General features: G+C 41.7%; 1 pseudogene; it reads left to right on the top strand.

Annotated features, from left to right (window-relative positions):
- The first annotated feature begins 1,665 nt into the window (after positions 1 to 1,665).
- On the top strand, positions 1,666 to 3,095 carry LOC119258181 (V-type proton ATPase subunit B, kidney isoform-like; annotated as a pseudogene).
- Positions 3,096 to 7,435: the final 4,340 nt, after the last annotated feature.

Genomic DNA, 7,435 nt, shown 5'->3' with positions numbered 1-7,435 from the left:
AAAAGACAATTAATATGCAAGGATAATGATACAGTAATCAAGTCTCCCAAAAAAACAAAAGTTCAGGACCAGATGCTTTCATTAGTGAGTTGCACAAAACCTTCAAAGATGACCTAATACCTATGCTTCTCAACCTTTTTTTCAAAATCCAAGTACTAATGAATGCTCCGAAATTCATTATATGGAAAAAGCATTATTCTGTTACTAAAAGCAGACAAGGACATCACACAATAAAGAATGTGAAAAAAGATGTAAAAATCCTTAACAAAATCCAGCAAACTAAATTCAACAATACATGAGAAGGATCATACATCATGAACCAAGTGGGATTTTTTTTTCCTGGGATGCAATAATAACTCAATAGGCACAAATCAGTCAATGTAATTCACCATATCAGCAAGAGAAAGACAAAATTCATATGATCATATCAATAAATTAGCAAGATATTTGACAAGATTCAGCCTTAATTTTTGATAAAAACTCTTAGTAAAATGGTAATAGAAGGGGCATACCTCAACATAATAAAGGCCATATACAATAAACCCACTAATAACATCATACTCAATTGTGAGAAACTTTCCCTCCAAGATCAGGTTCATGGCAAAAATGTATACTTTCACCACTAATACTCAATATAACATTGAAAGTCCTTGCTAGAGTGTTTAGGCAACAGAGCAATTCAGGTAAATGTATCCAAATTGGAGAAGAGGAAATAAAACTAGTTCATTATTTGCAGATCATAAGATTATATGCATAGAAAACCCTAAAGACTCCACTAAATAACCTTTAGAAACAATAAATCACTATAGGAAATTGGCAATATACAGAAGTATGTTGCAGTACCATATACAAATAACAAACTGAAAAAGAAATAAAGAAAATAATCCTATTTATATAGTAGGATCAAAAAGTATTAAATACCTAGGAGTAAACCTAGCAAACAAAGTGAAAAATATTTTCAATATAAACTACAGGATATTGCAAAAAGAGATAGTGTGAAACAAGAAAATGGAAATTATACCATGTCCACATATAATAGAACTAACATAATTAAAATTCCCATGGTATCCAAAGAAATATATAGTGTTAATGAAATCCACATGAAAATTTCAGTGATTTTCACAATTTTGATTTTTGTGAAGTTCTTTTTGTATAAAGGTTTGTGTGTGATTTTCTTTCCTTTTGTCTCTTTGCAGAGTTTTCGCACATACAGGTGTAATTCAGGTGAACAAACAAGCTGACTACTTCAATACTTCAATGTGAGTAAAACTGCCTCTAATCAGGCAGTGGAGGTAAGAATCTAGTTACAGGAAATTAGGTTATATCCTTATAAGGAAGCAGAGAGAAAGCTCTGTGTCTTTGCAAGTATGACTAAAACTATAATTTCATAAAATACTCCATGTGAATTATATGAAAATTAAGGCAGTTGTCTGTTTCCATATGTTGTGTATCTGTATGTCCTCTACTTTTGTCTAATTATTTTGACCTCTGGAGAATAAAAATTGGTATAGACAACAGGGTGCTACCACATAGCAGCCAGCAGGCTCAGGCACTCAACTCCCAGCCCACTACCTCACAATGGCCAGGAGGTAGACAGTAGGCTTGTGTGTGTGTGTGTGTGTGTGTGTGTGTGTGTGTTGGGGGACAGGGAATGGCAGAGGGGGCATGCTGCCCAGCAACGGCTGTGACCTAGGTGCAAATGGAGAGCACATGCAGGCAGTCACCAGAAACTACATTGCCTATCCTTATGTCATCTAAGGACCAACAGTGTGTAATGCCAATGTTTGACTGGTGGTGCTGGACCTAGTCAAGTTTTCCCAGTATGCTGAGCTCATCAACTTCACCCTCCCTGATAGGATTCAGAAGAGCGGGCAAGTGATGGAGATGGCTAGGACCAAGGAAATAGTTCAGGTATCTGAAGGAACCTCTGGTATAGATGCCAAGAAGACCACCTTAGAATTCATAGGAATTATTGTGTGGACTCAGGTGTCAGAGGACACACTAAGTCAGGTTTTCAATGCCTCTGGCAAACTCATTGACAAGGGTCCTGTGTTCCCGGAAGAGAACTTCCTAGGTATAAATAGCCAGCCCATCAGCCCCCACGGCCACATCTACACAGAGGAGATGACTCAGACAGGCATCTTCCCCTTTGATGTTATGAATAGCACTGTCCATGGACACAAAGTCACCATTTTGTCAGGTGCCAGGCTCTCCCACTATGAGATTGCTGACCATATGTGCCAGCAGGTGGGTTCATGAAGAAGTCTAAGGCTGTGCTGGATTATGACAAGGACAACTTTATAGCCATGAGGGTGAACATAGAGACAGCCAGGTCTTCAAGCCTGACTTCAAACAGAATAGTAGCCTGAGTAATGTCTACCTCTTCCTGAACTTGGCCATGACCCTACAATCAAGTGAATTATCACCCTGTACCTGGCACTGATGCTGATGACTTCCTTGCCAACCAGTGTGAAAAGCATGTGCTGGCCATACTGACAGACATGAGGTCCTACCAGAGGCCTTGCGGGAGGTCTTGGCTGACAGAGAGGAGGTGCCTGGATACCCAGCTTTCTCAGAATATGTGTACACCGTCATAGCTAACATCTATGAGTTGATGAGCCTCATGGAGGGTAGGGGTGGTTCCATCATTCAGATCTCCATCCTGATCATGCCCAATGAAGATATACCCACCCCATCCTATACCCTGCAGGCTGCAGGCAGATCTATACCCCGCTTCCCCCAATGTACTCCGTTCCTTGTCACAGCTGATGAAGTCTGCCATCAGGGAGGAAATAACAAGAAAAGATTGTGGAGATGTTGCTAACCAGCTGTTTGCCTGCTACATCATTCAAAAGGACATACAGGCCATGAAGGCAGTGGTAGAGAGGAGGCGCTCAACCCAAAAGATCCACGCTACTTGGGATTCCTGCAGAAGTTTGAGAACTTCGTTTGTCTTTGAGTAGCTGGATTTGGGCTGGAAGCTGTTAGGCATCTTTTCCAAGGGGATGCTAAACTGCATCCCACTGAACGTGATGGAGGAGTTCTACTCCACAGAGGAGGTACCACAGGCTTCCCTGACAAACACTGTGCTTTAGCCTGGATGGCAGCCTGGCTGAGCATGTGGTCTTGCATCAGTACCCTGGGCTCCCATTTTTATCTGCTCCATCTGCCAAAGTTCCACACATCTGAACCAATCCTTTCGCCACCCGCCAACACGGTCTCCCCTTCCCACTCTGCCTGCTCCTGGAGAGTAATCCTTTGCCCATCCCTGTCCCTGGATTCTTGGCACTAGAAAAAAAAAAAAAGATAATATGAAATCTGTATTCTATGTCTTTCAAAAAGAAGCTTGATAGACAGCATCTATAAAAATTGTGAGCCCATGGGCCTCCCTGGTGGCACAGCGGTTGAGCGCTGGGTTGCGAAGCTGCCCGCGGCCTCTGCGGCGCCGGTTCAATCCCCGGCTGCTCCCCGGCCACCAGAGGAGGGTCCCACATGGCGCGCAGACCTCTCCTGCCGCCCGCTGCTCCCCTCAGCAGTGTACTTCGGTCCTTCTGCCTGCTCTGTTCCCCGCTCTGGCTCAGGTGAATTCTCTCACCCTCCCGCGCTTCTGACTGTACCCAGTGCATGTATAAACAAAACAAAACAAAACAAAACCAGCAAACAAATAAAAATAAAGCATGCCTCTAAAAAAAAAAAAAAAAAAAAAATTGTGAGCCCAGAAATGTGATGGGAACTGGTCTACATGCTTCCAGAAAGTGTGCTCTGGCATAATCCTTGTTTATGACAATTTGGAATGTAATACTTTGGTTTGAAACATTGTGTCTTTAAAGTTATGCTATTGAGAGAGAAAGGATCAACATGGAGGTAGGGAAATGCTGTGAGTAAGTCCCCCATGCCAAACAAGGCATGGGGGACTTACTATAAAAAGTTATAGGGAGTAAAAGCAGCAGGTCCCTGTGAGAACCAGGACATGGAAGATACATGAGCAATTCTGTCAAACTGCCTAAAGAGGAAAATTGCAATAAAAGAGGATGAGAAGAGAGGAAAGCTGAGAACCCTGCTACCCTCCCCCACCCACAAAGCTGGCACACTCCAAACAACAGAAAGGATGAAAACAACAACAACAGCAACAACAAGAACAAACTACAGATCAAGCAGGACAGTGAGTGGATAGGAACTACTGCAGCACCACTCTCCACCAACAGGAACCATGTGGGAATCACCATGGAGGTTAGTGAATGACTCTGGGTGCCATTAGGGGAAGATAAGGGCTCCCTGGAGAGACCTAAAAATAACCCAAGGCCAGCCAGTAAGCTTGTGCAGAAAAGTTCACACTCAAAGAAAAGCATAGGCAGATCACAGCTGCCCAGGTCCCTGTGCCCTCGACCTAGGTTCGTAAGGAGACATGCGGGAACCATCACTGAGGTGAATGACCCTGACTGAGCAATCAAAAACCAGGCACCCGGGCATGGTAGAGGGGTGCAAAAGGCACCAATTCCACAGACACTGAACTGGGCTACCACCTGCGTCCTGGATCTGAGGGCTTTGGAACTGAGAACTGGGGGATGAAATTTAGGTCCTGGGATCCCCGCGATGGCGGGGCACAGGGCAGACACAGCTCCCGGACCACGTCATTGAGGCACTCCATGCTACCCCCACTCTATCTCTGGAGATCCACAGGGAAAAAATGCAGTTCTGAAGGATATTAGGAAAGATCACTGGTGCCACCTAGTGACCAGAACAAAATCACCAGCTTCCTGATAGTTGGAAGCTAGGGATCCCAAAACAACCCTCAGGCTCTGAGAGAGGGTTGGCCATGCAAATGGGAGTAAGAAGGGAAACAAGGCATGGAGCAAGACCCCATTCTGGAACACAGAACCAGGCACAGGATCCGGGGTGTGGGATACATCATAACAGTGGGCACTGCATAGGGTGATGCCAGCATTTTGGATCTGATAGTCCTGGAACTGAGACCTAGAGTACAGAACTCAGGGTGTAGGTCCATAGAGCTGCAGGCACAGCACCAGTGATCACGGAGCAGACACAACACCCGGCTTGAACACGAGGCCCTGTGTTGAGCTTCACCCCTCCCCTGCTAAATTTCTCAGAGAACCACTGGGAAAAAGCACAGGTCAGCAAGTACAGGTCTCTGTTGCCACTTCAAGACCAGAACAAAATCACCAACTAGCTTATTTCCTGCTGGAACTGAGTAATTATAGAGGGAGGGAACTGTAAGGGACAGTGCCAGGCAACACAGCATCAACACCCTGGTGAACTTTTGGCATACAGACCTGGACTTGGTCTGATAAACAGTTTCTGACAACCCTGAAGGAGCACCCCAAAGAGATGCCCGCCAACCGCAGTGGCACAAAGTCCCAACGCATAGAACTAATTAGAAAACAAACAGCAGGGAGAAGCAAACGCATAAATAACCAAGCAAACCCGCAGGAGGAATTCACACCACAAAAAGAAAAACAGTCACCAGAGCTCAACAATGACATGGAAGAACTTCTCGGCCTGTTAATTAGAGATTTAATGGTCATCATGATTAAAAAGCAGAAAGAAAATGAAAAGGAAAAAATGATTTGAGACAAATAATCACTGAACTGAAGAACGAAATTGAGACCTCAAGAAAGGAAAGGAAAGAAATGAAGGAGATTAAAAGATTACTAGAAGAGATAAAGAACTCTGGGAAAAGCAATGTAAACAGAATCAAAGAAATGGAACAATGGATCACTACTCTTGAAGATACAGAAATAAAAAGAGCCAAAAGAGAAAAGGAGAGAGAATTGCAAAGGAAGAAGTATGAAGACATTCTTCGACAATTATCAGACTTCAATTATAATGAAGACAAAAAATGTAAGAGTTATAGGCATTCCAGAAGATGAGGAGAGAGACAAAAGAACTGAGAAATTATTCAAGAAGATAATTGAAGAAAACTTCACAAGAATGAAAAAGGAGACGATTATAGACATACAAGAAGCGAGAACAACCAATTACTACAATGAAAACTACAGTAAGACATGTAATAGCAAAGCCTACAAGTGTCTAAGACAAGGAAAAACAAATGAAACTGCTAAGGGGGAATAAACAGATAACTTACAAGGGAAAACCAATCTGTTTAACTTTAGACTTCTCCAAAGAAACACTACAGGCAAGATGACAATGGAGTAACATATTCAACAAACTTCAACACAGCAAATGCCAACCAAGAATACTTTACCCTGCAAAGCTTTCCTTCCTCTATAAAGAAAAAATATGGACCTTCTCAGACAAAAAGAAACTCCAGAAATTCATTACAACTAAACCCCCATTCCAAAAAATTCTACGAGAAGGCCTAAAGCCAAAACCAACAGAGGAATGAACAAGAAGAACAGAGTAAAGCAAGGAATAAAATCACAAAGAAGGCAAACAACATGGCAGATGAAGATGCCAACATATCAATATTAACTCTAAATGTAAATGGATTAAACTCATCAGTAAAAAGACACAGAGTAGCAGGCTGGATTAAAAAACAAATCCAACCTTCTGCTGTCTCCAGGAACACATTTAACCACAAAAGATAAACACAGACTGAAAGTAAAAGGTTGGAAAACACTCATACAAGCAAATGGACCAAAAAAGAAGGCAGGAGCAGCCATACTTATATCAGATGAAATAGACTTCAAATTAAAAAAAGGTAAAAAGAGACATAGATGGACACTACATTATGATCAAGGGGACAATACACCAGGAAGAAATAATACTCATCAACATATACTCACCAAATGAAGGAGCACAAAAATATATTAGACAGTTATTATCAGCTAAATAAAGATACAGAACTCAGGGATTTAACAGACATCAATAGGACACTGCACCCAAAAAAATCCAAGTACACATTTTTCTCAAGTGGGCATGGATCATTCTCCAGAATCGATCACATACTGGGCCACAAGACAAACATCAGCAGATACATGAAAATCAAAATCATTCCAACTATCTTATCTGATCATAAAGGCATTGGTCTAGAAATAAATCATGAAAAGAAAACAAGGCACTCCCACTTCATGGAGGTTGAAATCCACACTACTGGAAGACCACTGGACTACTGAGGAGATCGAAGAAGAAATTAAAAAATACTTTGAGTTGAATGACAAAGAGGACACCACTTTCCAGAATGTGTGGGATGCAGCAAATTCAGTAATAAGAGGAAAATATATAGCAATACAGGCTCATATCAAGAAACAAAAAAATATAAAATACTTGGGAATAAACCTAACAAAAGAGGTAAAGGACCTATACAAAGAAAACTATAAAAATCTGTTAAAAGAAATAGAAGAAGACACAAAGAAATGGAAAGACATCCCCTGCTAATAGATCAGAAGATTTAACATTATTAAAATGGCCATCCTACCAAAAGCAATATACAGATTCAATGCTATTCTAATAATAA

This window comes from Talpa occidentalis, unplaced genomic scaffold (genome assembly GCF_014898055.3).
Source record: "Talpa occidentalis isolate TD23 unplaced genomic scaffold, MPIMG_talOcc4v2.1 talOcc4.4, whole genome shotgun sequence".
NCBI classification, from domain to species: domain Eukaryota; kingdom Metazoa; phylum Chordata; class Mammalia; order Eulipotyphla; family Talpidae; genus Talpa; species Talpa occidentalis.
Note: the sequence above shows the minus strand (reverse complement) of the source record. Positions and strands in the feature narration are given on the sequence as shown.